This window comes from Daphnia pulicaria, chromosome 1 (genome assembly GCF_021234035.1).
Source record: "Daphnia pulicaria isolate SC F1-1A chromosome 1, SC_F0-13Bv2, whole genome shotgun sequence".
NCBI lineage: Eukaryota > Metazoa > Arthropoda > Branchiopoda > Diplostraca > Daphniidae > Daphnia > Daphnia pulicaria.
The window spans coordinates 19822123-19846902 of record NC_060913.1 but is presented as its reverse complement, the minus strand read 5'-3'; the positions used below and the strand labels follow the sequence as shown (position 1 = coordinate 19846902).

General features: G+C 43.3%; 78 non-coding genes across 78 annotated transcripts; all 78 read left to right on the top strand.

The window, feature by feature from the left end:
* Nucleotides 1-240: 240 nt before the first annotated feature.
* On the top strand, nucleotides 241-322 carry Trnal-uag. The gene has a single exon. It is a non-coding gene; the product is annotated as a tRNA-Leu (tRNA).
* A 300-nt stretch (nucleotides 323-622) lies between these two features.
* Trnal-uag lies at nucleotides 623-704 on the top strand. Its single transcript has one exon. It is a non-coding gene; the product is annotated as a tRNA-Leu (tRNA).
* A 677-nt stretch (nucleotides 705-1381) lies between these two features.
* Trnal-uag lies at nucleotides 1382-1463 on the top strand. The gene has a single exon. It is a non-coding gene; the product is annotated as a tRNA-Leu (tRNA).
* Nucleotides 1464-1763: 300 nt separating this feature from the next.
* On the top strand, nucleotides 1764-1845 carry Trnal-uag. The gene has a single exon. It is a non-coding gene; the product is annotated as a tRNA-Leu (tRNA).
* Nucleotides 1846-2282: 437 nt separating this feature from the next.
* Trnai-aau lies at nucleotides 2283-2356 on the top strand. Its single transcript has one exon. It is a non-coding gene; the product is annotated as a tRNA-Ile (tRNA).
* A 163-nt stretch (nucleotides 2357-2519) lies between these two features.
* Nucleotides 2520-2601, top strand: Trnal-uag. The gene has a single exon. It is a non-coding gene; the product is annotated as a tRNA-Leu (tRNA).
* A 63-nt stretch (nucleotides 2602-2664) lies between these two features.
* Trnai-aau lies at nucleotides 2665-2738 on the top strand. The gene has a single exon. It is a non-coding gene; the product is annotated as a tRNA-Ile (tRNA).
* A 163-nt stretch (nucleotides 2739-2901) lies between these two features.
* Nucleotides 2902-2983, top strand: Trnal-uag. The gene has a single exon. It is a non-coding gene; the product is annotated as a tRNA-Leu (tRNA).
* Nucleotides 2984-3046: 63 nt separating this feature from the next.
* Nucleotides 3047-3120, top strand: Trnai-aau. The gene has a single exon. It is a non-coding gene; the product is annotated as a tRNA-Ile (tRNA).
* A 300-nt stretch (nucleotides 3121-3420) lies between these two features.
* Nucleotides 3421-3494, top strand: Trnai-aau. The gene has a single exon. It is a non-coding gene; the product is annotated as a tRNA-Ile (tRNA).
* A 164-nt stretch (nucleotides 3495-3658) lies between these two features.
* Trnal-uag lies at nucleotides 3659-3740 on the top strand. The gene has a single exon. It is a non-coding gene; the product is annotated as a tRNA-Leu (tRNA).
* Nucleotides 3741-3803: 63 nt separating this feature from the next.
* Nucleotides 3804-3877, top strand: Trnai-aau. Its single transcript has one exon. It is a non-coding gene; the product is annotated as a tRNA-Ile (tRNA).
* A 163-nt stretch (nucleotides 3878-4040) lies between these two features.
* On the top strand, nucleotides 4041-4122 carry Trnal-uag. The gene has a single exon. It is a non-coding gene; the product is annotated as a tRNA-Leu (tRNA).
* Nucleotides 4123-4185: 63 nt separating this feature from the next.
* Trnai-aau lies at nucleotides 4186-4259 on the top strand. The gene has a single exon. It is a non-coding gene; the product is annotated as a tRNA-Ile (tRNA).
* A 300-nt stretch (nucleotides 4260-4559) lies between these two features.
* Trnai-aau lies at nucleotides 4560-4633 on the top strand. The gene has a single exon. It is a non-coding gene; the product is annotated as a tRNA-Ile (tRNA).
* A 164-nt stretch (nucleotides 4634-4797) lies between these two features.
* Nucleotides 4798-4879, top strand: Trnal-uag. The gene has a single exon. It is a non-coding gene; the product is annotated as a tRNA-Leu (tRNA).
* A 300-nt stretch (nucleotides 4880-5179) lies between these two features.
* Nucleotides 5180-5261, top strand: Trnal-uag. Its single transcript has one exon. It is a non-coding gene; the product is annotated as a tRNA-Leu (tRNA).
* Nucleotides 5262-5324: 63 nt separating this feature from the next.
* Nucleotides 5325-5398, top strand: Trnai-aau. Its single transcript has one exon. It is a non-coding gene; the product is annotated as a tRNA-Ile (tRNA).
* Nucleotides 5399-5698: 300 nt separating this feature from the next.
* On the top strand, nucleotides 5699-5772 carry Trnai-aau. Its single transcript has one exon. It is a non-coding gene; the product is annotated as a tRNA-Ile (tRNA).
* A 164-nt stretch (nucleotides 5773-5936) lies between these two features.
* Nucleotides 5937-6018, top strand: Trnal-uag. The gene has a single exon. It is a non-coding gene; the product is annotated as a tRNA-Leu (tRNA).
* A 63-nt stretch (nucleotides 6019-6081) lies between these two features.
* Nucleotides 6082-6155, top strand: Trnai-aau. Its single transcript has one exon. It is a non-coding gene; the product is annotated as a tRNA-Ile (tRNA).
* Nucleotides 6156-6318: 163 nt separating this feature from the next.
* On the top strand, nucleotides 6319-6400 carry Trnal-uag. Its single transcript has one exon. It is a non-coding gene; the product is annotated as a tRNA-Leu (tRNA).
* A 295-nt stretch (nucleotides 6401-6695) lies between these two features.
* On the top strand, nucleotides 6696-6777 carry Trnal-uag. Its single transcript has one exon. It is a non-coding gene; the product is annotated as a tRNA-Leu (tRNA).
* A 63-nt stretch (nucleotides 6778-6840) lies between these two features.
* Trnai-aau lies at nucleotides 6841-6914 on the top strand. Its single transcript has one exon. It is a non-coding gene; the product is annotated as a tRNA-Ile (tRNA).
* A 300-nt stretch (nucleotides 6915-7214) lies between these two features.
* Nucleotides 7215-7288, top strand: Trnai-aau. The gene has a single exon. It is a non-coding gene; the product is annotated as a tRNA-Ile (tRNA).
* Nucleotides 7289-7452: 164 nt separating this feature from the next.
* Nucleotides 7453-7534, top strand: Trnal-uag. Its single transcript has one exon. It is a non-coding gene; the product is annotated as a tRNA-Leu (tRNA).
* A 63-nt stretch (nucleotides 7535-7597) lies between these two features.
* Trnai-aau lies at nucleotides 7598-7671 on the top strand. Its single transcript has one exon. It is a non-coding gene; the product is annotated as a tRNA-Ile (tRNA).
* Nucleotides 7672-7834: 163 nt separating this feature from the next.
* Trnal-uag lies at nucleotides 7835-7916 on the top strand. Its single transcript has one exon. It is a non-coding gene; the product is annotated as a tRNA-Leu (tRNA).
* A 440-nt stretch (nucleotides 7917-8356) lies between these two features.
* Nucleotides 8357-8430, top strand: Trnai-aau. The gene has a single exon. It is a non-coding gene; the product is annotated as a tRNA-Ile (tRNA).
* Nucleotides 8431-8730: 300 nt separating this feature from the next.
* On the top strand, nucleotides 8731-8804 carry Trnai-aau. The gene has a single exon. It is a non-coding gene; the product is annotated as a tRNA-Ile (tRNA).
* Nucleotides 8805-8968: 164 nt separating this feature from the next.
* Nucleotides 8969-9050, top strand: Trnal-uag. The gene has a single exon. It is a non-coding gene; the product is annotated as a tRNA-Leu (tRNA).
* A 300-nt stretch (nucleotides 9051-9350) lies between these two features.
* Trnal-uag lies at nucleotides 9351-9432 on the top strand. The gene has a single exon. It is a non-coding gene; the product is annotated as a tRNA-Leu (tRNA).
* A 295-nt stretch (nucleotides 9433-9727) lies between these two features.
* On the top strand, nucleotides 9728-9809 carry Trnal-uag. Its single transcript has one exon. It is a non-coding gene; the product is annotated as a tRNA-Leu (tRNA).
* A 63-nt stretch (nucleotides 9810-9872) lies between these two features.
* Trnai-aau lies at nucleotides 9873-9946 on the top strand. The gene has a single exon. It is a non-coding gene; the product is annotated as a tRNA-Ile (tRNA).
* A 300-nt stretch (nucleotides 9947-10246) lies between these two features.
* Trnai-aau lies at nucleotides 10247-10320 on the top strand. Its single transcript has one exon. It is a non-coding gene; the product is annotated as a tRNA-Ile (tRNA).
* A 163-nt stretch (nucleotides 10321-10483) lies between these two features.
* Trnal-uag lies at nucleotides 10484-10565 on the top strand. The gene has a single exon. It is a non-coding gene; the product is annotated as a tRNA-Leu (tRNA).
* A 300-nt stretch (nucleotides 10566-10865) lies between these two features.
* Nucleotides 10866-10947, top strand: Trnal-uag. Its single transcript has one exon. It is a non-coding gene; the product is annotated as a tRNA-Leu (tRNA).
* A 63-nt stretch (nucleotides 10948-11010) lies between these two features.
* Nucleotides 11011-11084, top strand: Trnai-aau. The gene has a single exon. It is a non-coding gene; the product is annotated as a tRNA-Ile (tRNA).
* A 164-nt stretch (nucleotides 11085-11248) lies between these two features.
* On the top strand, nucleotides 11249-11330 carry Trnal-uag. Its single transcript has one exon. It is a non-coding gene; the product is annotated as a tRNA-Leu (tRNA).
* Nucleotides 11331-11630: 300 nt separating this feature from the next.
* Trnal-uag lies at nucleotides 11631-11712 on the top strand. Its single transcript has one exon. It is a non-coding gene; the product is annotated as a tRNA-Leu (tRNA).
* A 63-nt stretch (nucleotides 11713-11775) lies between these two features.
* Nucleotides 11776-11849, top strand: Trnai-aau. Its single transcript has one exon. It is a non-coding gene; the product is annotated as a tRNA-Ile (tRNA).
* A 300-nt stretch (nucleotides 11850-12149) lies between these two features.
* Trnai-aau lies at nucleotides 12150-12223 on the top strand. Its single transcript has one exon. It is a non-coding gene; the product is annotated as a tRNA-Ile (tRNA).
* Nucleotides 12224-12386: 163 nt separating this feature from the next.
* Nucleotides 12387-12468, top strand: Trnal-uag. The gene has a single exon. It is a non-coding gene; the product is annotated as a tRNA-Leu (tRNA).
* Nucleotides 12469-12768: 300 nt separating this feature from the next.
* Trnal-uag lies at nucleotides 12769-12850 on the top strand. Its single transcript has one exon. It is a non-coding gene; the product is annotated as a tRNA-Leu (tRNA).
* A 295-nt stretch (nucleotides 12851-13145) lies between these two features.
* Nucleotides 13146-13227, top strand: Trnal-uag. The gene has a single exon. It is a non-coding gene; the product is annotated as a tRNA-Leu (tRNA).
* A 63-nt stretch (nucleotides 13228-13290) lies between these two features.
* Nucleotides 13291-13364, top strand: Trnai-aau. Its single transcript has one exon. It is a non-coding gene; the product is annotated as a tRNA-Ile (tRNA).
* A 300-nt stretch (nucleotides 13365-13664) lies between these two features.
* Nucleotides 13665-13738, top strand: Trnai-aau. Its single transcript has one exon. It is a non-coding gene; the product is annotated as a tRNA-Ile (tRNA).
* A 163-nt stretch (nucleotides 13739-13901) lies between these two features.
* On the top strand, nucleotides 13902-13983 carry Trnal-uag. Its single transcript has one exon. It is a non-coding gene; the product is annotated as a tRNA-Leu (tRNA).
* A 300-nt stretch (nucleotides 13984-14283) lies between these two features.
* On the top strand, nucleotides 14284-14365 carry Trnal-uag. Its single transcript has one exon. It is a non-coding gene; the product is annotated as a tRNA-Leu (tRNA).
* A 57-nt stretch (nucleotides 14366-14422) lies between these two features.
* On the top strand, nucleotides 14423-14496 carry Trnai-aau. The gene has a single exon. It is a non-coding gene; the product is annotated as a tRNA-Ile (tRNA).
* A 164-nt stretch (nucleotides 14497-14660) lies between these two features.
* Trnal-uag lies at nucleotides 14661-14742 on the top strand. The gene has a single exon. It is a non-coding gene; the product is annotated as a tRNA-Leu (tRNA).
* A 300-nt stretch (nucleotides 14743-15042) lies between these two features.
* Trnal-uag lies at nucleotides 15043-15124 on the top strand. Its single transcript has one exon. It is a non-coding gene; the product is annotated as a tRNA-Leu (tRNA).
* Nucleotides 15125-15187: 63 nt separating this feature from the next.
* Trnai-aau lies at nucleotides 15188-15261 on the top strand. Its single transcript has one exon. It is a non-coding gene; the product is annotated as a tRNA-Ile (tRNA).
* Nucleotides 15262-15800: 539 nt separating this feature from the next.
* Trnal-uag lies at nucleotides 15801-15882 on the top strand. Its single transcript has one exon. It is a non-coding gene; the product is annotated as a tRNA-Leu (tRNA).
* Nucleotides 15883-16182: 300 nt separating this feature from the next.
* Nucleotides 16183-16264, top strand: Trnal-uag. The gene has a single exon. It is a non-coding gene; the product is annotated as a tRNA-Leu (tRNA).
* Nucleotides 16265-16321: 57 nt separating this feature from the next.
* Nucleotides 16322-16395, top strand: Trnai-aau. The gene has a single exon. It is a non-coding gene; the product is annotated as a tRNA-Ile (tRNA).
* A 164-nt stretch (nucleotides 16396-16559) lies between these two features.
* Trnal-uag lies at nucleotides 16560-16641 on the top strand. Its single transcript has one exon. It is a non-coding gene; the product is annotated as a tRNA-Leu (tRNA).
* Nucleotides 16642-16941: 300 nt separating this feature from the next.
* Nucleotides 16942-17023, top strand: Trnal-uag. Its single transcript has one exon. It is a non-coding gene; the product is annotated as a tRNA-Leu (tRNA).
* A 63-nt stretch (nucleotides 17024-17086) lies between these two features.
* Nucleotides 17087-17160, top strand: Trnai-aau. Its single transcript has one exon. It is a non-coding gene; the product is annotated as a tRNA-Ile (tRNA).
* Nucleotides 17161-17699: 539 nt separating this feature from the next.
* Trnal-uag lies at nucleotides 17700-17781 on the top strand. The gene has a single exon. It is a non-coding gene; the product is annotated as a tRNA-Leu (tRNA).
* Nucleotides 17782-17844: 63 nt separating this feature from the next.
* On the top strand, nucleotides 17845-17918 carry Trnai-aau. Its single transcript has one exon. It is a non-coding gene; the product is annotated as a tRNA-Ile (tRNA).
* A 539-nt stretch (nucleotides 17919-18457) lies between these two features.
* Trnal-uag lies at nucleotides 18458-18539 on the top strand. Its single transcript has one exon. It is a non-coding gene; the product is annotated as a tRNA-Leu (tRNA).
* A 63-nt stretch (nucleotides 18540-18602) lies between these two features.
* Nucleotides 18603-18675, top strand: Trnaf-aaa. Its single transcript has one exon. It is a non-coding gene; the product is annotated as a tRNA-Phe (tRNA).
* Nucleotides 18676-19597: 922 nt separating this feature from the next.
* Trnal-uag lies at nucleotides 19598-19679 on the top strand. Its single transcript has one exon. It is a non-coding gene; the product is annotated as a tRNA-Leu (tRNA).
* A 300-nt stretch (nucleotides 19680-19979) lies between these two features.
* On the top strand, nucleotides 19980-20061 carry Trnal-uag. The gene has a single exon. It is a non-coding gene; the product is annotated as a tRNA-Leu (tRNA).
* A 677-nt stretch (nucleotides 20062-20738) lies between these two features.
* Nucleotides 20739-20820, top strand: Trnal-uag. The gene has a single exon. It is a non-coding gene; the product is annotated as a tRNA-Leu (tRNA).
* Nucleotides 20821-21120: 300 nt separating this feature from the next.
* Nucleotides 21121-21202, top strand: Trnal-aag. The gene has a single exon. It is a non-coding gene; the product is annotated as a tRNA-Leu (tRNA).
* A 63-nt stretch (nucleotides 21203-21265) lies between these two features.
* Trnai-aau lies at nucleotides 21266-21339 on the top strand. The gene has a single exon. It is a non-coding gene; the product is annotated as a tRNA-Ile (tRNA).
* A 540-nt stretch (nucleotides 21340-21879) lies between these two features.
* Nucleotides 21880-21961, top strand: Trnal-uag. The gene has a single exon. It is a non-coding gene; the product is annotated as a tRNA-Leu (tRNA).
* A 63-nt stretch (nucleotides 21962-22024) lies between these two features.
* Trnaf-aaa lies at nucleotides 22025-22097 on the top strand. Its single transcript has one exon. It is a non-coding gene; the product is annotated as a tRNA-Phe (tRNA).
* A 538-nt stretch (nucleotides 22098-22635) lies between these two features.
* Trnal-uag lies at nucleotides 22636-22717 on the top strand. Its single transcript has one exon. It is a non-coding gene; the product is annotated as a tRNA-Leu (tRNA).
* A 300-nt stretch (nucleotides 22718-23017) lies between these two features.
* Trnal-uag lies at nucleotides 23018-23099 on the top strand. Its single transcript has one exon. It is a non-coding gene; the product is annotated as a tRNA-Leu (tRNA).
* Nucleotides 23100-23398: 299 nt separating this feature from the next.
* Trnal-uag lies at nucleotides 23399-23480 on the top strand. The gene has a single exon. It is a non-coding gene; the product is annotated as a tRNA-Leu (tRNA).
* A 63-nt stretch (nucleotides 23481-23543) lies between these two features.
* Trnai-aau lies at nucleotides 23544-23617 on the top strand. The gene has a single exon. It is a non-coding gene; the product is annotated as a tRNA-Ile (tRNA).
* Nucleotides 23618-23780: 163 nt separating this feature from the next.
* Trnal-uag lies at nucleotides 23781-23862 on the top strand. Its single transcript has one exon. It is a non-coding gene; the product is annotated as a tRNA-Leu (tRNA).
* Nucleotides 23863-24157: 295 nt separating this feature from the next.
* On the top strand, nucleotides 24158-24239 carry Trnal-uag. The gene has a single exon. It is a non-coding gene; the product is annotated as a tRNA-Leu (tRNA).
* A 63-nt stretch (nucleotides 24240-24302) lies between these two features.
* Nucleotides 24303-24376, top strand: Trnai-aau. The gene has a single exon. It is a non-coding gene; the product is annotated as a tRNA-Ile (tRNA).
* A 300-nt stretch (nucleotides 24377-24676) lies between these two features.
* Trnai-aau lies at nucleotides 24677-24750 on the top strand. Its single transcript has one exon. It is a non-coding gene; the product is annotated as a tRNA-Ile (tRNA).
* Nucleotides 24751-24780: the final 30 nt, after the last annotated feature.

Sequence of the window (24780 nt, the reverse complement as noted above, 5' to 3'; positions counted from 1 at the left end):
ATCACCACCAGATGTCTATAGCATCACCGTGATGACGCAATCTTAAAGTAAGGTAGGGAATCTACTGACTGGGCAGACTTCCCACGATAAAATCTATTATGGGCAGATCGTGGTATTAGGCTACAGAGAAGCGAATAGAAAAAATGTCCGACTTTACGCTAGACCAAAGTTCCCCGGATTTGACCGGGCCTCAAGTTACTCGTCTGCTATGTAAAAACCTTAGGGCACGATACCAATAATGATAATGTGGCCGAGTGGTCTATGGCGCTGGTTTTAGGCACCAGTCTCTTCGGAGGCAAGGGTTCGAATCCCTTCACTGTCATAATCTCTACATTTGATTGTGTATTAACGATTTTTTATCGTTCTTGGCCGAGCATCGATGTGAGGCGTGTTAGCTCAGTTGGTTAGAGCGCCGTGCTAATAACGCGGAGGTCATGAGTTCGATCCTATTGCGGGCCAGTGCAATGGAGGAAAAGTCGTTGAGTGCAACAGATAGAGGAACAAGTTTCAGTTGTACAGGATTTCGTAACCAACATTTAAAATAAAGAAACACGAAATCCCATATAGAAGAGTCCCATGAAGAATCTGCTATGTAAACACCTTAGGGCACTATAACAAACATGATAGTGTGGCCGAGTGGTCTATGGCGCTGGTTTTAGGCACCAGTCTCTTCGGAGGCAAGGGTTCGAATCCCTTCACTGTCATAATCTCTACATTTGATTGTGTATTACCGATTTTTTATCGTTCTTGGCCGAGTATCAATATGAGGCTTGTTAGCTCAGTTGGTTAGAGCGCCGTGCTAATAACGCGGAGGTCTTGAGTTCGATCCTCTTACGGGCCAGTGCAATAGAGGAAAAGTCGTTGAGTGCAACAGATAGAGGAACAAGTTTCAGTTGTACAGGATTTCGTAACCAACATTTAAAATAAAGAAACACGAAATCCCATATAGAAGAGTCCCATGAAGAATCTGCTATGTAAAAACCTTAGGGCACTATAACAAACATGATAGTGTGGCCGAGTGGTCTATGGCGCTGGTTTTAGGCACCAGTCTCTTCGAAGGCAAGGGTTCGAATCCCTTCATAATCTCTACATTTGATTGTGTATTAACGATTTTGTGTCGTTCTTGGCCGAGTATTGATGTGAGGCATGTTAGCTCAGTTGGTTAGAGCGCCGTGCTAATAACGCGGAGGTCATGAGTTCGATCCCCTCACGGGGCAGTGCAATGGAGGAAACGTCGTTGAGTACAACAGATAGAGGAACAAGTTTAAGTTGTTAAGGATGTCGTAATCAACATTAAAAAAAAAAGAAACACTAGTTCGCATCTAGAAGAGTCCCATGAAGAATCTGCTATGTAAAAACCTTAGGGCACGATACCAATATTGATAATGTGGCCGAGTGGTCTATGGCGCTGGTTTTAGGCACCAGTCTCTTCGGAGGCAAGGGTTCGAATCCCTTCACTGTCATAATCTCTACATTTGATTGTGTATTAACGATTTTTTATCGTTCTTGGCCGAGGATCGATATGAGGCCTGTTAGCTCAGTTGGTTAGAGCGCCGAGCTAATAACGTAGAGGTCATGAGTTCGATCCTCTTTCGGGCCAGTGCAATAGAGGAAAAGTCGTTGAGTGCAACAGATAGAGGAACAAGTTTCAGTTGTACAGGATTTCGTAACCAACATTTAAAATAAAGAAACACGAAAACCCATATAGAAGAGTCCCATGAAGAATCTGCTATGTAAAAACCTTAGGGCACGATAACAATAATGATAGTGTGGCCGAGGGGTCTATGGCGCTGGTTTTAGGCACCAGTCTCTTCGGAGGCAAGGGTTCGAATCCCTTCACTGTCATAATCTCTACATTTGATTGTGTATTAACGATTTTGTATCGTTCTTGGCCGAGTATTGATGTGAGGCCTGTTAGCTCAGTTGGTTAGAGCGCCGTGCTAATAACGCGGAGGTCATGAGTTAGATCCTCTTACGGGCCAGTGCAATGGAGGAAAAGTCGTTGAGTGCAACAGATAGAGGAACAAGTTTAAGTTGTAAAGGATTTCGTAACCAACATTTAAAAAAAGAAACACGAATTCTATCTAGAAGAGTCCCATGAAGAATCTGCTATGTAAAAACCTTAGGGAACGATACCAATAATGATAATGTGGCCGAGTGGTCAATGGCGCTGGTTTTAGGCACCAGTCTCTTCTGAGGCAAGGGTTCGAATCTCTTCATAATCTCTACATTTGATTGTGTATAAACGATTTTGTATCGTTCTTGGCCGAGTATTGATGTGAGGCCTGTTAGCTCAGTTGGTTAGAGCGCCGTGCTAATAACGCGGAGGTCATGAGTTCGATCCTCTTACGGGCCAGTGCAATGGAGGAAACGTCGTTGAGTACAACAGATAGGGGAACAAATTTAAGTTGTTAAGGGTGTCGTAATCAACATTAAAAAAAAAGAAACACGAGTTCGCATCTAGAAGAGAGTCATGAAGAATCTGCTATGTAAACACCTTAGGGCACTATAACAAACATGATAGTGTGGCCGAGTGGTCTATGGCGCTGGTTTTAGGCACCAGTCTCTTCGGAGGCAAGGGTTCGAATCCCTTCACTGTCATAATCTCTACATTTGATTGTGTATTAACGATTTTTTATCGTTCTTGGCCGAGTATCGATATGAGGCCTGTTAGCTCAGTTGGTTAGAGCGCCGTGCTAATAACGCGGAGGTCATGAGTTCGATCCTCTTACGGGCCAGTGCAATAGAGGAAAAGTCGTTGACTGTAACAGATAGAGGAACAAGTTTCACTCGTACAGGATTTCGTAACCAACATTTAAAATAAAGAAACACGAAAACCCATATAGAAGAGTCCCATGAAGAATCTGCTATGTAAAAACCTTAGGGCACGATACCAATAATGATAGTGTGGCCGAGGGGTCTATGGCGCTGGTTTTAGGCACCAGTCTCTTCGGAGGCAAGGGTTCGAATCCCTTCACTGTCATAATCTCTACATTTGATTGTGTATTAACGATTTTGTATCGTTCTTGGCCGAGTATTGATGTGAGGCCTGTTAGCTCAGTTGGTTAGAGCGCCGTGCTAATAACGCGGAGGTCATGAGTTCGATCCTCTTACGGGCCAGTGCGATGGAGGAAAAGTCGTTGAGTGCAACAGATAGAGGAACAAGTTTAAGTTGTAAAGGATTTCGTAACCGACATTTAAAAAAAGAAACACGAATTCTATCTAGAAGAGTCCCATGAAGAATCTGCTATGTAAAAACCTTAGGGAACGATACCAATAATGATAATGTGGCCGAGTGGTCAATGGCGCTGGTTTTAGGCACCAGTCTCTTCTGAGGCAAGGGTTCGAATCTCTTCATAATCTCTACATTTGATTGTGTATAAACGATTTTGTATCGTTCTTGGCCGAGTATTGATGTGAGGCCTGTTAGCTCAGTTGGTTAGAGCGCCGTGCTAATAACGCGGAGGTCATGAGTTCGATCCTCTTACGGGCCAGTGCAATGGAGGAAACGTCGTTGAGTACAACAGATAGGGGAACAAATTTAAGTTGTTAAGGGTGTCGTAATCAACATTAAAAAAAAAAGAAACACGAGTTCGCATCTAGAAGAGAGTCATGAAGAATCTGCTATGTAAACACCTTAGGGCACTATAACAAACATGATAGTGTGGCCGAGTGGTCTATGGCGCTGGTTTTAGGCACCAGTCTCTTCGGAGGCAAGGGTTAGAATCCCTTCACTGTCATAATCTCTACATTTGATTGTGTATTAACGATTTTTTATCGTTCTTGGCCGAGTATCGATATGAGGCCTGTTAGCTCAGTTGGTTAGAGCGCCGTGCTAATAACGCGGAGGTCATGAGTTCGATCCTCTTACGGGCCAGTGCAATAGAGGAAAAGTCGTTGACTGTAACAGATAGAGGAACAAGTTTCACTCGTACAGGATTTCGTAACCAACATTTAAAATAAAGAAACACGAAAACCCATATAGAAGAGTCCCATGAAGAATCTGCTATGTAAAAACCTTAGGGCACGATACCAATAATGATAGTGTGGCCGAGGGGTCTATGGCGCTGGTTTTAGGCACCAGTCTCTTCGGAGGCAAGGGTTCGAATCCCTTCACTGTCATAATCTCTACATTTGATTGTGTATTAACGATTTTGTATCGTTCTTGGCCGAGTATTGATGTGAGGCCTGTTAGCTCAGTTGGTTAGAGCGCCGTGCTAATAACGCGGAGGTCATGAGTTCGATCCTCTTACGGGCCAGTGCGATGGAGGAAAAGTCGTTGAGTGCAACAGATAGAGGAACAAGTTTAAGTTGTAAAGGATTTCGTAACCGACATTTAAAAAAAGAAACACGAATTCTATCTAGAAGAGTCCCATGAAGAATCTGCTATGTAAAAACCTTAGGGAACGATACCAATAATGATAATGTGGCCGAGTGGTCAATGGCGCTGGTTTTAGGCACCAGTCTCTTCTGAGGCAAGGGTTCGAATCTCTTCATAATCTCTACATTTGATTGTGTATAAACGATTTTGTATCGTTCTTGGCCGAGTATTGATGTGAGGCCTGTTAGCTCAGTTGGTTAGAGCGCCGTGCTAATAACGCGGAGGTCATGAGTTCGATCCTCTTACGGGCCAGTGCAATGGAGGAAACGTCGTTGAGTACAACAGATAGGGGAACAAATTTAAGTTGTTAAGGGTGTCGTAATCAACATTAAAAAAAAAAGAAACACGAGTTCGCATCTAGAAGAGAGTCATGAAGAATCTGCTATGTAAACACCTTAGGGCACTATAACAAACATGATAGTGTGGCCGAGTGGTCTATGGCGCTGGTTTTAGGCACCAGTCTCTTCGGAGGCAAGGGTTCGAATCCCTTCACTGTCATAATCTCTACATTTGATTGTGTATTAACGATTTTTTATCGTTCTTGGCCGAGTATCGATATGAGGCCTGTTAGCTCAGTTGGTTAGAGCGGCGTGCTAATAACGCGGAGGTCATGAGTTCGATCCTCTTACGGGCCAGTGCAATAGAGGAAAAGTCGTTGACTGTAACAGATAGAGGAACAAGTTTCACTCGTACAGGATTTCGTAACCAACATTTAAAATAAAGAAACACGAAAACCCATATAGAAGAGTCCCATGAAGAATCTGCTATGTAAAAACCTTAGGGCACGATACCTATAATGATAGTGTGGCCGAGGGGTCTATGGCGCTGGTTTTAGGCACCAGTCTCTTCGGAGGCAAGGGTTCGAATCCCTTCACTGTCATAATCTCTACATTTGATTGTGTATTAACGATTTTGTATCGTTCTTGGCCGAGTATTGATGTGAGGCCTGTTAGCTCAGTTGGTTAGAGCGCCGTGCTAATAACGCGGAGGTCATGAGTTCGATCCTCTTACGGGCCAGTGCGATGGAGGAAAAGTCGTTGAGTGCAACAGATAGAGGAACAAGTTTAAGTTGTAAAGGATTTCGTAACCAACATTTAAAAAAAGAAACACGAATTCTATCTAGAAGAGTCCCATGAAGAATCTGCTATGTAAAAACCTTAGGGAACGATACCAATAATGATAATGTGGCCGAGTGGTCAATGGCGCTGGTTTTAGGCACCAGTCTCTTCTGAGGCAAGGGTTCGAATCTCTTCATAATCTCTACATTTGATTGTGTATAAACGATTTTGTATCGTTCTTGGCCGAGTATTGATGTGAGGCCTGTTAGCTCAGTTGGTTAGAGCGCCGTGCTAATAACGCGGAGGTCATGAGTTCGATCCTCTTACGGGCCAGTGCAATGGAGGAAACGTCGTTGAGTACAACAGATAGGGGAACAAATTTAAGTTGTTAAGGGTGTCGTAATCAACATTAAAAAAAAAAGAAACACGAGTTCGCATCTAGAAGAGTCCCATGAAGAATCTGCTATGTAAACACCTTAGGGCACTATAACAAACATGATAGTGTGGCCGAGTGGTCTATGGCGCTGGTTTTAGGCACCAGTCTCTTCGGAGGCAAGGGTTCGAATCCCTTCACTGTCATAATCTCTACATTTGATTGTGTATTAACGATTTTTTATCGTTCTTGGCCGAGTATCGATATGAGGCCTGTTAGCTCAGTTGGTTAGAGCGCCGTGCTAATAACGCGGAGGTCATGAGTTCGATCCTCTTACGGGCCAGTGCAATAGAGGAAAAGTCGTTGAGTGCAACAGATAGAGGAACAAGTTTCAGTTGTACAGGATTTCGTAACCAACATTTAAAATAAAGAAACATGAAATCCCATATAGAAGAGTCCCATGAAGAATCTGCTATGTAAAAACCTTAGGGCACTATAACAAACATGATAGTGTGGCCGAGTGGTCTATGGCGCTGGTTTTAGGCACCAGTCTCTTTGGAGGCAAGGGTTCGAATCCCTTCATAATCTCTACATTTGATTGTGTATTAACGATTTTGTGTCGTTCTTGGCCGAGTATTGATGTGAGGCCTGTTAGCTCAGTTGGTTAGAGCGCCGTGCTAATAACGCTGAGGTCATGAGTTTGATCCTCTCACGGGCCAGTGCAATGGAGGAAACGTCGTTGAGTACAACAGATAGAGGAACAAGTTTAAGTTGTTAAGGATGTCGTAATCAACATTAAAAAAAAAAGAAACACGAGTTCGCATCTAGAAGAGTCCCATGAAGAATCTGCTATCTAAAAACCTTAGGGCACTAAAACAAACATGATAGTGTGGCCGAGTGGTCTATGGCGCTGGTTTTAGGCACCAGTCTCTTCGGAGGCAAGGGTTCGAATCCCTTCACTGTCATAATCTCTACATTTGATTGTGTATTAACGATTTTTTATCGTTCTTGGCCGAGTATTGATGTGAGGCCTGTTAGCTCAGTTGGTTAGAGCGCCGTGCTAATAACGCGGAGGTCATGAGTTCGATCCTCTTACGGGCCAGTGCAATGGAGGAAAAGTCGTTGAGTGCAACAGATAGAGGAACAAGTTTAAGTTGTAAAGGATTTCGTAACCAACATTTAAAAAAAGAAACACGAATTCTATCTAGAAGAGTCCCATGAAGAATCTGCTATGTAAAAACCTTAGGGAACGATACCAATAATGATAATGTGGCCGAGTGGTCAATGGCGCTGGTTTTAGGCACCAGTCTCTTCTGAGGCAAGGGTTCGAATCTCTTCATAATCTCTACATTTGATTGTGTATAAACGATTTTGTATCGTTCTTGGCCGAGTATTGATGTGAGGCCTGTTAGCTCAGTTGGTTAGAGCGCCGTGCTAATAACGCGGAGGTCATGAGTTCGATCCTCTTACGGGCCAGTGCAATGGAGGAAACGTCGTTGAGTACAACAGATAGGGGAACAAATTTAAGTTGTTAAGGGTGTCGTAATCAACATTAAAAAAAAAAGAAACACGAGTTCGCATCTAGAAGAGTCCCATGAAGAATCTGCTATGTAAACACCTTAGGGCACTATAACAAACATGATAGTGTGGCCGAGTGGTCTATGGCGCTGGTTTTAGGCACCAGTCTCTTCGGAGGCAAGGGTTCGAATCCCTTCACTGTCATAATCTCTACATTTGATTGTGTATTAACGATTTTTTATCGTTCTTGGCCGAGTATCGATATGAGGCCTGTTAGCTCAGTTGGTTAGAGCGCCGTGCTAATAACGCGGAGGTCATGAGTTCGATCCTCTTACGGGCCAGTGCAATAGAGGAAAAGTCGTTGAGTGCAACAGATAGAGGAACAAGTTTCAGTTGTACAGGATTTCGTAACCAACATTTAAAATAAAGAAACATGAAATCCCATATAGAAGAGTCCCATGAAGAATCTGCTATGTAAAAACCTTAGGGCACTATAACAAACATGATAGTGTGGCCGAGTGGTCTATGGCGCTGGTTTTAGGCACCAGTCTCTTTGGAGGCAAGGGTTCGAATCCCTTCATAATCTCTACATTTGATTGTGTATTAACGATTTTGTGTCGTTCTTGGCCGAGTATTGATGTGAGGCCTGTTAGCTCAGTTGGTTAGAGCGCCGTGCTAATAACGCTGAGGTCATGAGTTTGATCCTCTCACGGGCCAGTGCAATGGAGGAAACGTCGTTGAGTACAACAGATAGAGGAACAAGTTTAAGTTGTTAAGGATGTCGTAATCAACATTAAAAAAAAAAGAAACACGAGTTCGCATCTAGAAGAGTCCCATGAAGAATCTGCTATCTAAAAACCTTAGGGCACTAAAACAAACATGATAGTGTGGCCGAGTGGTCTATGTCGCTGGTTTTAGGCACCAGTCTCTTCGGAGGCAAGGGTTCGAATCCCTTCACTGTCATAATCTCTACATTTGATTGTGTATTAACGATTTTTTATCGTTCTTGGCCGAGTATTGATGTGAGGCCTGTTAGCTCAGTTGGTTAGAGCGCCGTGCTAATAACGCGGAGGTCATGAGTTCGATCCTCTTACGGGCCAGTGCAATGGAGGAAAAGTCGTTGAGTGCAACAGATAGAGGAACAAGTTTAAGTTGTAAAGGATTTCGTAACCAACATTTAAAAAAAGAAACACGAATTCTATCTAGAAGAGTCCCATGAAGAATCTGCTATGTAAAAACCTTAGGGAACGATACTAATAATGATAATGTGGCCGAGTGGTCAATGGCGCTGGTTTTAGGCACCAGTCTCTTCTGAGGCAAGGGTTCGAATCTCTTCATAATCTCTACATTTGATTGTGTATAAACGATTTTGTATCGTTCTTGGCCGAGTATTGATGTGAGGCCTGTTAGCTCAGTTGGTTAGAGCGCCGTGCTAATAACGCGGAGGTCATGAGTTCGATCCTCTTACGGGCCAGTGCAATGGAGGAAACGTCGTTGAGTACAACAGATAGGGGAACAAATTTAAGTTGTTAAGGGTGTCGTAATCAACATTAAAAAAAAAAGAAACACGAGTTCGCATCTAGAAGAGTCCCATGAAGAATCTGCTATGTAAACACCTTAGGGCACTATAACAAACATGATAGTGTGGCCGAGTGGTCTATGGCGCTGGTTTTAGGCACCAGTCTCTTCGGAGGCAAGGGTTCGAATCCCTTCACTGTCATAATCTCTACATTTGATTGTGTATTAACGATTTTTTATCGTTCTTGGCCGAGTATCGATATGAGGCCTGTTAGCTCAGTTGGTTAGAGCGCCGTGCTAATAACGCGGAGGTCTTGAGTTCGATCCTCTTACGGGCCAGTGCAATAGAGGAAAAGTCGTTGAGTGCAACAGATAGAGGAACAAGTTTCAGTTGTACAGGATTTCGTAACCAACATTTAAAATAAAGAAACATGCAATCCCATATAGAAGAGTCCCATGAAGAATCTGCTATGTAAAAACCTTAGGGCACTATAACAAACATGATAGTGTGGCCGAGTGGTCTATGGCGCTGGTTTTAGGCACCAGTCTCTTTGGAGGCAAGGGTTCGAATCCCTTCATAATCTCTACATTTGATTGTGTATTAACGATTTTGTGTCGTTCTTGGCCGAGTATTGATGTGAGGCCTGTTAGCTCAGTTGGTTAGAGCGCCGTGCTAATAACGCTGAGGTCATGAGTTTGATCCTCTCACGGGCCAGTGCAATGGAGGAAACGTCGTTGAGTACAACAGATAGAGGAACAAGTTTAAGTTGTTAAGGATGTCGTAATCAACATTAAAAAAAAAAGAAACACGAGTTCGCATCTAGAAGAGTCCCATGAAGAATCTGCTATCTAAAAACCTTAGGGCACTAAAACAAACATGATAGTGTGGCCGAGTGGTCTATGGCGCTGGTTTTAGGCACCAGTCTCTTCGGAGGCAAGGGTTCGAATCCCTTCACTGTCATAATCTCTACATTTGATTGTGTATTAACGATTTTTTATCGTTCTTGGCCGAGTATTGATGTGAGGCCTGTTAGCTCAGTTGGTTAGAGCGCCGTGCTAATAACGCGGAGGTCATGAGTTCGATCCTCTTACGGGCCAGTGCAATGGAGGAAAAGTCGTTGAGTGCAACAGATAGAGGAACAAGTTTAAGTTGTAAAGGATTTCGTAACCAACATTTAAAAAAAGAAACACGAATTCTAGCTAGAAGAGTCCCATGAAGAATCTGCTATGTAAAAACCTTAGGGAACGATACCAATAATGATAATGTGGCCGAGTGGTCAATGGCGCTGGTTTTAGGCACCAGTCTCTTCTGAGGCAAGGGTTCGAATCTCTTCATAATCTCTACATTTGATTGTGTATAAACGATTTTGTATCGTTCTTGGCCGAGTATTGATGTGAGGCCTGTTAGCTCAGTTGGTTAGAGCGCCGTGCTAATAACGCGGAGGTCATGAGTTCGATCCTCTTACGGGCCAGTGCAATGGAGGAAACGTCGTTGAGTACAACAGATAGGGGAACAAATTTAAGTTGTTAAGGGTGTCGTAATCAACATTAAAAAAAAAGAAACACGAGTTCGCATCTAGAAGAGTCCCATGAAGAATCTGCTATGTAAACACCTTAGGGCACTATAACAAACATGATAGTGTGGCCGAGTGGTCTATGGCGCTGGTTTTAGGCACCAGTCTCTTCGGAGGCAAGGGTTCGAATCCCTTCACTGTCATAATCTCTACATTTGATTGTGTATTAACGATTTTTTATCGTTCTTGGCCGAGTATCGATATGAGGCCTGTTAGCTCAGTTGGTTAGAGCGGCGTGCTAATAACGCGGAGGTCATGAGTTCGATCCTCTTACGGGCCAGTGCAATAGAGGAAAAGTCGTTGACTGTAACAGATAGAGGAACAAGTTTCACTCGTACAGGATTTCGTAACCAACATTTAAAATAAAGAAACACGAAAACCCATATAGAAGAGTCCCATGAAGAATCTGCTATGTAAAAACCTTAGGGCACGATACCAATAATGATAGTGTGGCCGAGGGGTCTATGGCGCTGGTTTTAGGCACCAGTCTCTTCGGAGGCAAGGGTTCGAATCCCTTCACTGTCATAATCTCTACATTTGATTGTGTATTAACGATTTTGTATCGTTCTTGGCCGAGTATTGATGTGAGGCCTGTTAGCTCAGTTGGTTAGAGCGCCGTGCTAATAACGCGGAGGTCATGAGTTCGATCCTCTTACGGGCCAGTGCAATGGAGGAAACGTCGTTGAGTACAACAGATAGGGGAACAAATTTAAGTTGTTAAGGGTGTCGTAATCAACATTAAAAAAAAAAGAAACACGAGTTCGCATCTAGAAGAGTCCCATGAAGAATCTGCTATGTAAACACCTTAGGGCACTATAACAAACATGATAGTGTGGCCGAGTGGTCTATGGCGCTGGTTTTAGGCACCAGTCTCTTCGGAGGCAAGGGTTCGAATCCCTTCACTGTCATAATCTCTACATTTGATTGTGTATTAACGATTTTTTATCGTTCTTGGCCGAGTATCGATATGAGGCCTGTTAGCTCAGTTGGTTAGAGCGGCGTGCTAATAACGCGGAGGTCATGAGTTCGATCCTCTTACGGGCCAGTGCAATAGAGGAAAAGTCGTTGACTGTAACAGATAGAGGAACAAGTTTCACTCGTACAGGATTTCGTAACCAACATTTAAAATAAAGAAACACGAAAACCCATATAGAAGAGTCCCATGAAGAATCTGCTATGTAAAAACCTTAGGGCACGATACCAATAATGATAGTGTGGCCGAGTGGTCTATGGCGCTGGTTTTAGGCACCAGTCTCTTCGGAGGCAAGGGTTCGAATCCCTTCACTGTCATAATCTCTACATTTGATTGTGTATTAACGATTTTGTATCGTTCTTGGCCGAGTATTGATGTGAGGCCTGTTAGCTCAGTTGGTTAGAGCGCCGTGCTAATAACGCGGAGGTCATGAGTTCGATCCTCTTACGGGCCAGTGCGATGGAGGAAAAGTCGTTGAGTGCAACAGATAGAGGAACAAGTTTAAGTTGTAAAGGATTTCGTAACCAACATTTAAAAAAAGAAACACGAATTCTATCTAGAAGAGTCCCATGAAGAATCTGCTATGTAAAAACCTTAGGGAACGATACCAATAATGATAATGTGGCCGAGTGGTCAATGGCGCTGGTTTTAGGCACCAGTCTCTTCTGAGGCAAGGGTTCGAATCTCTTCATAATCTCTACATTTGATTGTGTATAAACGATTTTGTATCGTTCTTGGCCGAGTATTGATGTGAGGCCTGTTAGCTCAGTTGGTTAGAGCGCCGTGCTAATAACGCGGAGGTCATGAGTTCGATCCTCTTACGGGCCAGTGCAATGGAGGAAACGTCGTTGAGTACAACAGATAGGGGAACAATTTTAAGTTGTTAAGGGTGTCGTAATCAACATTAAAAAAAAAGAAACACGAGTTCGCATCTAGAAGAGTCCCATGAAGAATCTGCTATGTAAACACCTTAGGGCACTATTACAAACATGATAGTGTGGCCGAGTGGTCTATGGCGCTGGTTTTAGGCACCAGTCTCTTCGGAGGCAAGGGTTCGAATCCCTTCACTGTCATAATCTCTACATTTGATTGTGTATTAACGATTTTTTATCGTTCTTGGCCGAGTATCGATATGAGGCCTGTTAGCTCAGTTGGTTAGAGCGCCGTGCTAATAACGCGGAGGTCATGAGTTCGATCCTCTTACGGGCTAGTGCAATAGAGGAAAAGTCGTTGAGTGCAATAGATAGAGGAGCAAGTTTCAGTTGTACAGGATTTCGTAACCAACATTTAAAATAAAGAAACATGAAATCCCATATAGAAGAGTCCCATGAAGAATCTGCTATGTAAAAACCTTAGGGCACTATAACAAACATGATAGTGTGGCCGAGTGGTCTATGGCGCTGGTTTTAGGCACCAGTCTCTTTGGAGGCAAGGGTTCGAATCCCTTCATAATCTCTACATTTGATTGTGTATTAACGATTTTGTGTCGTTCTTGGCCGAGTATTGATGTGAGGCCTGTTAGCTCAGTTGGTTAGAGCGCCGTGCTAATAACGCTGAGGTCATGAGTTTGATCCTCTCACGGGCCAGTGCAATGGAGGAAACGTCGTTGAGTACAACAGATAGAGGAACAAGTTTAAGTTGTTAAGGATGTCGTAATCAACATTAAAAAAAAAAGAAACACGAGTTCGCATCTAGAAGAGTCCCATGAAGAATCTGCTATCTAAAAACCTTAGGGCACTAAAACAAACATGATAGTGTGGCCGAGTGGTCTATGGCGCTGGTTTTAGGCACCAGTCTCTTCGGAGGCAAGGGTTCGAATCCCTTCACTGTCATAATCTCTACATTTGATTGTGTATTAACGATTTTTTATCGTTCTTGGCCGAGTATTGATGTGAGGCCTGTTAGCTCAGTTGGTTAGAGCGCCGTGCTAATAACGCGGAGGTCATGAGTTCGATCCTCTTACGGGCCAGTGCAATGGAGGAAAAGTCGTTGAGTGCAACAGATAGAGGAACAAGTTTAAGTTGTAAAGGATTTCGTAACCAACATTTAAAAAAAGAAACACGAATTCTATCTAGAAGAGTCCCATGAAGAATCTGCTATGTAAAAACCTTAGGGAACGATACTAATAATGATAATGTGGCCGAGTGGTCAATGGCGCTGGTTTTAGGCACCAGTCTCTTCTGAGGCAAGGGTTCGAATCTCTTCATAATCTCTACATTTGATTGTGTATAAACGATTTTGTATCGTTCTTGGCCGAGTATTGATGTGAGGCCTGTTAGCTCAGTTGGTTAGAGCGCCGTGCTAATAACGCGGAGGTCATGAGTTCGATCCTCTTACGGGCCAGTGCAATGGAGGAAACGTCGTTGAGTACAACAGATAGGGGAACAAATTTAAGTTGTTAAGGGTGTCGTAATCAACATTAAAAAAAAAGAAACACGAGTTCGCATCTAGAAGAGTCCCATGAAGAATCTGCTATGTAAACACCTTAGGGCACTATAACAAACATGATAGTGTGGCCGAGTGGTCTATGGCGATGGTTTTAGGCACCAGTCTCTTCGGAGGCAAGGGTTCGAATCCCTTCACTGTCATAATCTCTACATTTGATTGTGTATTAACGATTTTTTATCGTTCTTGGCCGAGTATCGATATGAGGCCTGTTAGCTCAGTTGGTTAGAGCGCCGTGCTAATAACGCGGAGGTCATGAGTTCGATCCTCTTACGGGGCAGTGCAATAGAGGAAAAGTCGTTGAGTGCAACAGATAGAGGAACAAGTTTCAGTTGTACAGGATTTCGTAACCAACATTTAAAATAAAGAAACATGAAATCCCATATAGAAGAGTCCCATGAAGAATCTGCTATGTAAAAACCTTAGGGCACTATAACAAACATGATAGTGTGGCCGAGTGGTCTATGGCGCTGGTTTTAGGCACCAGTCTCTTTGGAGGCAAGGGTTCGAATCCCTTCATAATCTCTACATTTGATTGTGTATTAACGATTTTGTGTCGTTCTTGGCCGAGTATTGATGTGAGGCCTGTTAGCTCAGTTGGTTAGAGCGCCGTGCTAATAACGCGGAGGTCATGAGTTCGATCCTCTTACGGGCCAGTGCAATGGAGGAAACGTCGTTGAGTACAACAGATAGGGGAACAAATTTAAGTTGTTAAGGGTGTCGTAATCAACATTAAAAAAAAAAGAAACACGAGTTCGCATCTAGAAGAGTCCCATGAAGAATCTGCTATGTAAACACCTTAGGGCACTATAACAAACATGATAGTGTGGCCGAGTGGTCTATGGCGCTGGTTTTAGGCACCAGTCTCTTCGGAGGCAAGGGTTCGAATCCCTTCACTGTCATAATCTCTACATTTGATTGTGTATTAACGATTTTTTATCGTTCTTGGCCGAGTATCGATATGAGGCCTGGTAGCTCAGTTGGTTAGAGCGGCGTGCTAATAACGCGGAGGTCATGAGTTCGATCCTCTTACGGGCCAGTGCAATAGAGGAAAAGTCGTTGACTGTAACAGATAGAGGAACAAGTTTCACTCGTACAGGATTTCGTAACCAACATTTAAAATAAAGAAACACGAAAACCCATATAGAAGAGTCCCATGAAGAATCTGCTATGTAAAAACCTTAGGGCACGATACCAATAATGATAGTGTGGCCGAGGGGTCTATGGCGCTGGTTTTAGGCACCAGTCTCTTCGGAGGCAAGGGTTCGAATCCCTTCACTGTCATAATCTCTACATTTGATTGTGTATTAACGATTTTGTATCGTTCTTGGCCGAGTATTGATGTGAGGCCTGTTAGCTCAGTTGGTTAGAGCGCCGTGCTAATAACGCGGAGGTCATGAGTTCGATCCTCTTACGGGCCAGTGCAATGGAGGAAAAGTCGTTGAGTGCAACAGATAGAGGAACAAGTTTAAGTTGTAAAGGATTTCGTAACCAACATTTAAAAAAGGAAACACGAATTCTATCTAGAAGAGTCCCATGAAGAATCTGCTATGTAAAAACCTTAGGGCACTATAACAAACATGATAGTGTGGCCGAGTGGTCTATGGCGATGGTTTTAGGCACCAGTCTCTTCGGAGGCAAGGGTTCGAATCCCTTCATAATCTCTACATTTGATTGTGTATTAACGATTTTGTGTCGTTCTTGGCCGAGTATTGATGTGAGGCATGTTAGCTCAGTTGGTTAGAGCGCCTTGCTAATAACGCGGAGGTCATGAGTTCGATCCCCTCACGGGTCAGTGCAATGGAGGAAACGTCGTTGAGTACAACAGATAGAGGAACAAGTTTAAGTTGTTAAGGATGTCGTAATCAACATTTAAAAAAAAAAGAAACACGAGTTCGCATCTAGAAGAGTCCCATGAAGAATCTGCTATGTAAACACCTTAGGGCACTATAACAAACATGATAGTGTGGCCGAGTGGTCTATGGCGCTGGTTTTAGGCACCAGTCTCTTCGGAGGCAAGGGTTCGAATCCCTTCACTGTCATAATCTCTACATTTGATTGTGTATTAACGATTTTTTATCGTTCTTGGCCGAGTATCGATATGAGGCCTGTTAGCTCAGTTGGTTAGAGCGCCGTGCTAATAACGCGGAGGTCATGAGTTCGATCCTCTTACGGGGCAGTGCAATAGAGGAAAAGTCGTTGAGTGCAACAGATAGAGGAACAAGTTTCAGTTGTACAGGATTTCGTAACCAACATTTAAAATAAAGAAACATGAAATCCCATATAGAAGAGTCCCATGAAGAATCTGCTATGTAAAAACCTTAGGGCACTATAACAAACATGATAGTGTGGCCGAGTGGTCTATGGCGCTGGTTTTAGGCACCAGTCTCTTTGGAGGCAAGGGTTCGAATCCCTTCATAATCTCTACATTTGATTGTGTATTAACGATTTTGTGTCGTTCTTGGCCGAGTATTGATGTGAGGCCTGTTAGCTCAGTTGGTTAGAGCGCCGTGCTAATAACGCGGAGGTCATGAGTTCGATCCTCTTACGGGCCAGTGCAATGGAGGAAACGTCGTTGAGTACAACAGATAGGGGAACAAATTTAAGTTGTTAAGGGTGTCGTAATCAACATTAAAAAAAAAAGAAACACGAGTTCGCATCTAGAAGAGTCCCATGAAGAATCTGCTATGTAAACACCTTAGGGCACTATAACAAACATGATAGTGTGGCCGAGTGGTCTATGGCGCTGGTTTTAGGCACCAGTCTCTTCGGAGGCAAGGGTTCGAATCCCTTCACTGTCATAATCTCTACATTTGATTGTGTATTAACGATTTTTTATCGTTCTTGGCCGAGTATCGATATGAGGCCTGGTAGCTCAGTTGGTTAGAGCGGCGTGCTAATAACGCGGAGGTCATGAGTTCGATCCTCTTACGGGCCAGTGCAATAGAGGAAAAGTCGTTGACTGTAACAGATAGAGGAACAAGTTTCACTCGTACAGGATTTCGTAACCAACATTTAAAATAAAGAAACACGAAAACCCATATAGAAGAGTCCCATGAAGAATCTGCTATGTAAAAACCTTAGGGCACGATACCAATAATGATAGTGTGGCCGAGGGGTCTATGGCGCTGGTTTTAGGCACCAGTCTCTTCGGAGGCAAGGGTTCGAATCCCTTCACTGTCATAATCTCTACATTTGATTGTGTATTAACGATTTTGTATCGTTCTTGGCCGAGTATTGATGTGAGGCCTGTTAGCTCAGTTGGTTAGAGCGCCGTGCTAATAACGCGGAGGTCATGAGTTCGATCCTCTTACGGGCCAGTGCAATGGAGGAAAAGTCGTTGAGTGCAACAGATAGAGGAACAAGTTTAAGTTGTAAAGGATTTCGTAACCAACATTTAAAAAAGGAAACACGAATTCTATCTAGAAGAGTCCCATGAAGAATCTGCTATGTAAAAACCTTAGGGCACTATAACAAACATGATAGTGTGGCCGAGTGGTCTATGGCGATGGTTTTAGGCACCAGTCTCTTCGGAGGCAAGGGTTCGAATCCCTTCATAATCTCTACATTTGATTGTGTATTAACGATTTTGTGTCGTTCTTGGCCGAGTATTGATGTGAGGCATGTTAGCTCAGTTGGTTAGAGCGCCTTGCTAATAACGCGGAGGTCATGAGTTCGATCCCCTCACGGGTCAGTGCAATGGAGGAAACGTCGTTGAGTACAACAGATAGAGGAACAAGTTTAAGTTGTTAAGGATGTCGTAATCAACATTTAAAAAAAAAAGAAACACGAGTTCGCATCTAGAAGAGTCCCATGACGAATCTTATATGTAAAAACCTTAGGGCACTATAACAAACATGATAGTGTGGCCGAGTGGTCTATGGCGCTGGTTTTAGGCACCAGTCTCTTCGGAGGCAAGGGTTCGAATCCCTTCACTGTCATAATCTCTACATTTGATTGTGTATTAACGATTTTTTATCGTTCTTGGCCGAGTATCGATATGAGGCCTGTTAGCTCAGTTGGTTAGAGCGCCGTGCTAATAACGCGGAGGTCATGAGTTCGATCCTCTTACGGGCCAGTGCAATAGACGAAAAGTCGTTGAGTGCAACAGATTGAGGAACAAGTTTCAGTTGTACAGGATTTCGTAACCAACATTTAAAATAAAGAAACACGAAATCCCATATAGAAGAGTCCCATGAAGAATCTGCTTTGTAAAAACCTTAGGGCACTATAACAAACATGATAGTGTGGCCGAGTGGTCTATGGCGCTGGTTTTAGGCACCAGTCTCTTCGGAGGCAAGGGTTCGAATCCCTTCATAATCTCTACATTTGATTGTGTATTAACGATTTTGTGTCGTTCTTGGCCGAGTATTGATGTGAGGCATGTTAGCTCAGTTGGTTAGAGCGCCTTGCTAATAACGCGGAGGTCATGAGTTCGATCCCCTCACGGGTCAGTGCAATGGAGGAAACGTCGTTGAGTACAACAGATAGAGGAACAAGTTTAAGTTGTTAAGGATGTCGTAATCAACATTAAAAAAAAAGAAACACTAGTTCGCATCTAGAAGAGTCCCATGAAGAATCTGCTATGTAAAAACCTTAGGGCACGATACCAATATTGATAATGTGGCCGAGTGGTCTATGGCGCTGGTTTTAGGCACCAGTCTCTTCGGAGGCAAGGGTTCGAATCCCTTCACTGTCATAATCTCTACATTTGATTGTGTATTAACGTTTTTTTAACGTTCTTGGTCGAGTATCGATATGAGGCCTGTTAGCTCAATTGGTTAGAGCGCCGTGCTAAAACCCGGAGGTCATGAGTTCGATCCTCTTACGGGCCAGTGCAATAGAGGAAAAGTCGTTGAGTGCAACAGATAGAGGAACAAGTTTCAGTTGCACAGGATTTCGTAACCAACATTTAAAATAAAGAAACACGAAATCCCATATAGAAGAGTCCCATGAAGAATCTGCTATGTAAAAACCTTAGGGCACTATCACAAACATGATAGTGTGGCCGAATGGTCTATGGCGCTGGTTTTAGGCACCAGTCTGTTCGGAGGCAAGGGTTCGAATCCCTTCACTGTCATAATCTCTACATTTGATTGTGTATTAACGATTTTTTATCGTTCTTGGCCGAGTATCGATATGAGGCCTGTTAGCTCAGTTGGTTAGAGAGGCGTGCTAATAACGCGGAGGTCATGAGTTCGATCGTCTTACGGGCCAGTGCAATAGAGGAAAAGTCGTTGACTGCAACAGATAGAAGAACAAGTTTCAGTTGTACAGGATTTCGTAACCAACATTTAAAATAAAGAAACACGAAATCCCATATAGAAGAGTCCCATGAAGAATCTGCTATGTAAAAACCTTAGGGCACGATACCAATAATGATAATGTGGCCGAGTGGTCTATGGCGCTGGTTTTAGGCACCAGTCTCTTCTGAGGCAAGGGTTCGAATCCCTTCATAATCTCTACATTTGATTGTGTATTAACGATTTTTTATCGTTCTTGGCCGAGTATTGATGTGAGGCCTGTTAGCTCAGTTTGTTAGAGCGCCGTGCTAATAACGCGGAGGTCATGAGTTCGATCCTCTTCCGGGCCAGTGCAATGGAGGAAACGTCGTTGAGTACAACAGATAGAGGAACAAGTTTAAGTTGTTAAGGATGTCGTAATCAACATTAAAAAAAAAAGAAACACGAGTTCGCATCTAGAAGAGTCCCATGACGAATCTTATATGTAAAAACCTTAGGGCACTATAACAAACATGATAGTGTGGCCGAGTGGTCTATGGCGCTGGTTTTAGGCACCAGTCTCTTCGGAGGCAAGGGTTCGAATCCCTTCACTGTCATAATCTCTACATTTGATTGTGTATTAACGATTTTTTATCGTTCTTGGCCGACTATCGATATGAGGCCTGTTAGCTCAGTTGGTTAGAGCGCTGTGCTAATAACGCGGAAGTCATGAGTTCGATCCTCTTACGGGCCAGTGCAATAGACGAAAAGTCGTTGAGTGCAACAGATTGAGGAACAAGTTTCAGTTGTACAGGATTTCGTAACCAACATTTAAAATAAAGAAACACGAAATCCCATATAGAAGAGTCCCATGAAGAATCTGCTTTGTAAAAACCTTAGGGCACGATACCAATAATGATAATGTGGCCGAGTGGTCTATGGCGCTGGTTTTAGGCACCAGTGTCTTCGGAGGCAAGGGTTCGAATCCCTTCACTGTCATAATCTCTACATTTGATTGTGTATTACCGATTTTTTATCGTTCTTGGCCGACTATCAATATGAGGCCTGTTAGCTCAGTTGGTTAGAGCGCCGTGCTAATAACGCGGAGGTCTTGAGTTCGATCCTCTTACGGGCCAGTGCAATAGAGGAAAAGTCGTTGAGTGCAACAGATAGAGGAACAAGTTTCAGTTGTACAGGATTTCGTAACCAACATTTAAAATAAAGAAACATGCAATCCCATATAGAAGAGTCCCATGAAGAATCTGCTATGTAAAAACCTTAGGGCACTATAACAAACATGATAGTGTGGCCGAGTGGTCTATGGCGCTGGTTTTAGGCACCAGTCTCTTCGAAGGCAAGGGTTCGAATCCCTTCATAATCTCTACATTTGATTGTGTATTAACGATTTTGTGTCGTTCTTGGCCGAGTATTGATGTGAGGCATGTTAGCTCAGTTGGTTAGAGCGCCGTGCTAATAACGCGGAGGTCATGAGTTCGATCCCCTCACGGGGCAGTGCAATGGAGGAAACGTCGTTGAGTACAACAGATAGAGGAACAAGTTTAAGTTGTTAAGGATGTCGTAATCAACATTAAAAAAAAAAGAAACACTAGTTCGCATCTAGAAGAGTCCCATGAAGAATCTGCTATGTAAAAACCTTAGGGCACGATACCAATAATGATAATGTGGCCGAGTGGTCTATGGCGCTGGTTTTAGGCACCAGTCTCTTCGGAGGCAAGGGTTCGAATCCCTTCACTGTCATAATCTCTACATTTGATTGTGTATTAACGATTTTTTATCGTTCTTGGCCGAGTATCGATATGAGGCCTGTTAGCTCAGTTGGTTAGAGCGCCGTGCTAATAACGCGGAGGTCATGAGTTCGATCCTCTTGCGGGCCAGTGCAATGGAGGAAAAGTCGTTGAGTGCAACAGATAGAGGAACAAGTTTCAGTTGAACAGGATTTCGTAACCAACATTTAAAATAAAGAAACACGAAAACCCATATAGAAGAGTCCCATGAAGAATCTGCTATGTAAACACCTTAGGGCACTATAACAAACATGATAGTGTGGCCGAGTGGTCTATGGCGCTGGTTTAAGGCACCAGTCTCTTCGGAGGCAAGGGTTCGAATCCCTTCACTGTCATAATCTCTACATTTGATTGTGTATTACCGATTTTTTATCGTTCTTGGCCGAGTATCGATATGAGGCCTGTTAGCTCAGTTGGTTAGAGCGCCGTGCTAATAACGCGGAGGTCATGAGTTCGATCCTCTTACGGGCCAGTGCAATAGAGGAAAAGTCGTTGAGTGCAACAGATAGAGGAACAAGTTTCAGTTGTACAGGATTTCGTAACCAACATTTAAAATAAAGAAACATGAAATCCCATATAGAAGAGTCCCATGAAGAATCTGTTATGTAAAAACCTTAGGGCACTATAACAAACATGATAGTGTGGCCGAGTGGTCTATGGCGCTGGTTTTAGGCACCAGTCTCTTCGGAGGCAAGGGTTCGAATCCCTTCATAATCTTTACATTTGATTGTGTATTAACGATTTTGTGTCGTTCTTGGCCGAGTATTGATGTGAGGCATGTTAGCTCAGTTGGTTAGAGCGCCTTGCTAATAACGCGGAGGTCATGAGTTCGATCCCCTCACGGGTCAGTGCAATGGAGGAAACGTCGTTGAGTACAACTGATAGAGGAACAAGTTTAAGTTGTTAAGGATGTCGTAATCAACATTAAAAAAAAAAGAAACACTAGTTCGCATCTAGAAGAGTCCCATGAAGAATCTGCTATGTAAAAACCTTAGGGCACGATACCAATATTGATAATGTGGCCGAGTGGTCTATGGCGCTGGTTTTAGGCACCAGTCTCTTCGGAGGCAAGGGTTCGAATCCCTTCACTGTCATAATCTCTACATTTGATTGTGTATTAACGATTTTTTATCGTTCTTGGTCGAGTATCGATATGAGGCCTGTTAGCTCAGTTGGTTAGAGCGCCGTGCTAAAACCCGGAGGTCATGAGTTCGAACCTCTTACGGGCCAGTGCAATAGAGGAAAATTCGTTGAGTGCAACAGATAGAGGAACAAGTTTCAGTTGCACAGGATTTCGTAACCAACATTTAAAATAAGGAACACGAAATCCCATATAGAAGAGTCCCAAGAAGAATCTGCTATGTAAAAACCTTAGGGCACAATACCAATAATGATAATGTGGCCGAGTGGTCTATGGCGCTGGTTTTAGGCACCAGTCTCTTCTGAGGCAAGGGTTCGAATCCCTTCATAATCTCTACATTTGATTGTGTATAAACGATTTTGTATCGTTCTTGGCCGAGCATTGATGTGAGGCCTGTTAGCTCAGTTGGTTAGAGCGCCGTGCTAATAACGCGGAGGTCATGAGTTCGATCCTCTTCCGGGCCAGTGCAATGGAGGAAACGTTGTTGAGTACAACAGATAGAGGAACAAGTTTAAGTTGTTAAGGATGTCGTAATCAACATTAAAAAAAAAGAAACACGAGTTCGCATCTAGAAGAGTCCCATGACGAATCTTCTATATAAAAACCTTAGGGCACTATAACAAACATGATAGTGTGGCCGAGTGGTCTATGGCGCTGGTTTTAGGCACCAGTCTCTTCGGAGGCAAGGGTTCGAATCCCTTCACTGTCATAATCTCTACATTTGATTGTGTATTAACGATTTTTTATCGTTCTTGGCCGAAGATCGATATGAGGCCTGTTAGCTCAGTTGGTTAGAGCGCCGTGCTAATAACGTAGAGGTCATGAGTTCGATCCTCTTTCGGGCCAGTGCAATAGAGGAAAAGTCGTTGAGTGCAACAGATAGAGGAACAAGTTTCAGTTGTACAGGATTTCGTAACCAACATTTAAAATAAAGAAACACGAAATCCCATATAGAAGAGTCCCATGAAGAATCTGCTATGTAAAAACCTTAGGGCACGATACCAATAATGATAGTGTGGCCGAGTGGTCTATGGCGCTGGTTTTAGGCACCAGTCTCTTCGGAGGCAAGGGTTCGAATCCCTTCACTTTCATAATCTCTACATTTGATTGTGTATTAACGATTTTTTATCGTTCTTGGCCGAGTATCGATGTTAGGCCTGTTAGCTCAGTTGGTTAGAGCGCCGTGCTAATAACGCGGAGGTCATGAGTTCGATCCTCTTGCGGGCCAGTGCAATGGAGGAAACGTCGTTGAGTACAACAGATAGAGGAACAAGTTTAAGTTAATAAGGATGTCGTAATCAACATTTAAAAAAAAAGAAACACGAGTTCGCATCTAGAAGAGTCCCATGAAGAATCTGCTATGTAAACACCTTAGGGCACTAAAAAACATGATAGTGTGGCCGAGTGGTCTATGGCGCTGGTTTTAGGCACCAGTCTCTTCGGAGGCAAGGGTTCGAATCCCTTCACTGTCATAATCTCTACATTTGATTGTGTATTAACGATTTTTTATCGTTCTTGGCCGAGTATCGATATGAGGCCTGTTAGCTCAGTTGGTTAGAGCGCCGTGCTAATAACGCGGAGGTCATGAGTTCGATCCTCTTACGGGCCAGTGCAATAGAGGAAAAGTCGTTGAGTGCAACAGATAGAGGAACAAGTTTCAGTTGTACAGGATTTCGTAACCAACATTTAAAATAAAGAAACATGAAATCCTATATAGAAGAGTCCCATGAAGAATCTGCTATGTAAAAACCTTAGGGCACTATAACAAACATGATAGTGTGGCCGAGTGGTCTATGGCGCTGGTTTTAGGCACCAGTCTCTTTGGAGGCAAGGGTTCGAATCCCTTCATAATCTCTACATTTGGTTGTGTATTAACGATTTTGTGTCGTTCTTGGCCGAGTATTGATGTGAGGCCTGTTAGCTCAGTTGGTTAGAGCGCCGTGCTAATAACGCTGAGGTCATGAGTTTGATCCTCTCACGGGCCAGTGCAATGGAGGAAACGTCGTTGAGTACAACAGATAGAGGAACAAGTTTAAGTTGTTAAGGATGTCGTAATCAACATTTAAAAAAAAAGAAACACGAGTTCGCATCTAAAAGAGTCCCATGAAGAATCTGCTATCTAAAAACCTTAGGGCACTAAAACAAACATGATAGTGTGGCCGAGTGGTCTATGGCGCTGGTTTTAGGCACCAGTCTCTTCGGAGGCAAGGGTTCGAATCCCTTCACTGTCATAATCTCTACATTTGATTGTGTATTAACGATTTTGTATCGTTCTTGGCCGAGTATTGATGTGAGGCCTGTTAGCTCAGTTGGTTAGAGCGCCGTGCTAATAACGCGGAGGTCATGAGTTCGATCCTCTTACGGGCCAGTGCAATGGAGGAAAAGTCGTTGAGTGCAACAGATAGAGGAACAAGTTTAAGTTGTAAAGGATTTCGTAACCAACATTTAAAAAAAGAAACACGAATTCTATCTAGAAGAGTCCCATGAAGAATCTGCTATGTAAAAACCTTAGGGAACGATACCAATAATGATAATGTGGCCGAGTGGTCAATGGCGCTGGTTTTAGGCACCAGTCTCTTCTGAGGCAAGGGTTCGAATCTCTTCATAATCTCTACATTTGATTGTGTATAAACGATTTTGTATCGTTCTTGGCCGAGTATTGATGTGAGGCCTGTTAGCTCAGTTGGTTAGAGCGCCGTGCTAATAACGCGGAGGTCATGAGTTCGATCCTCTTACGGGCCAGTGCAATGGAGGAAACGTCGTTGAGTACAA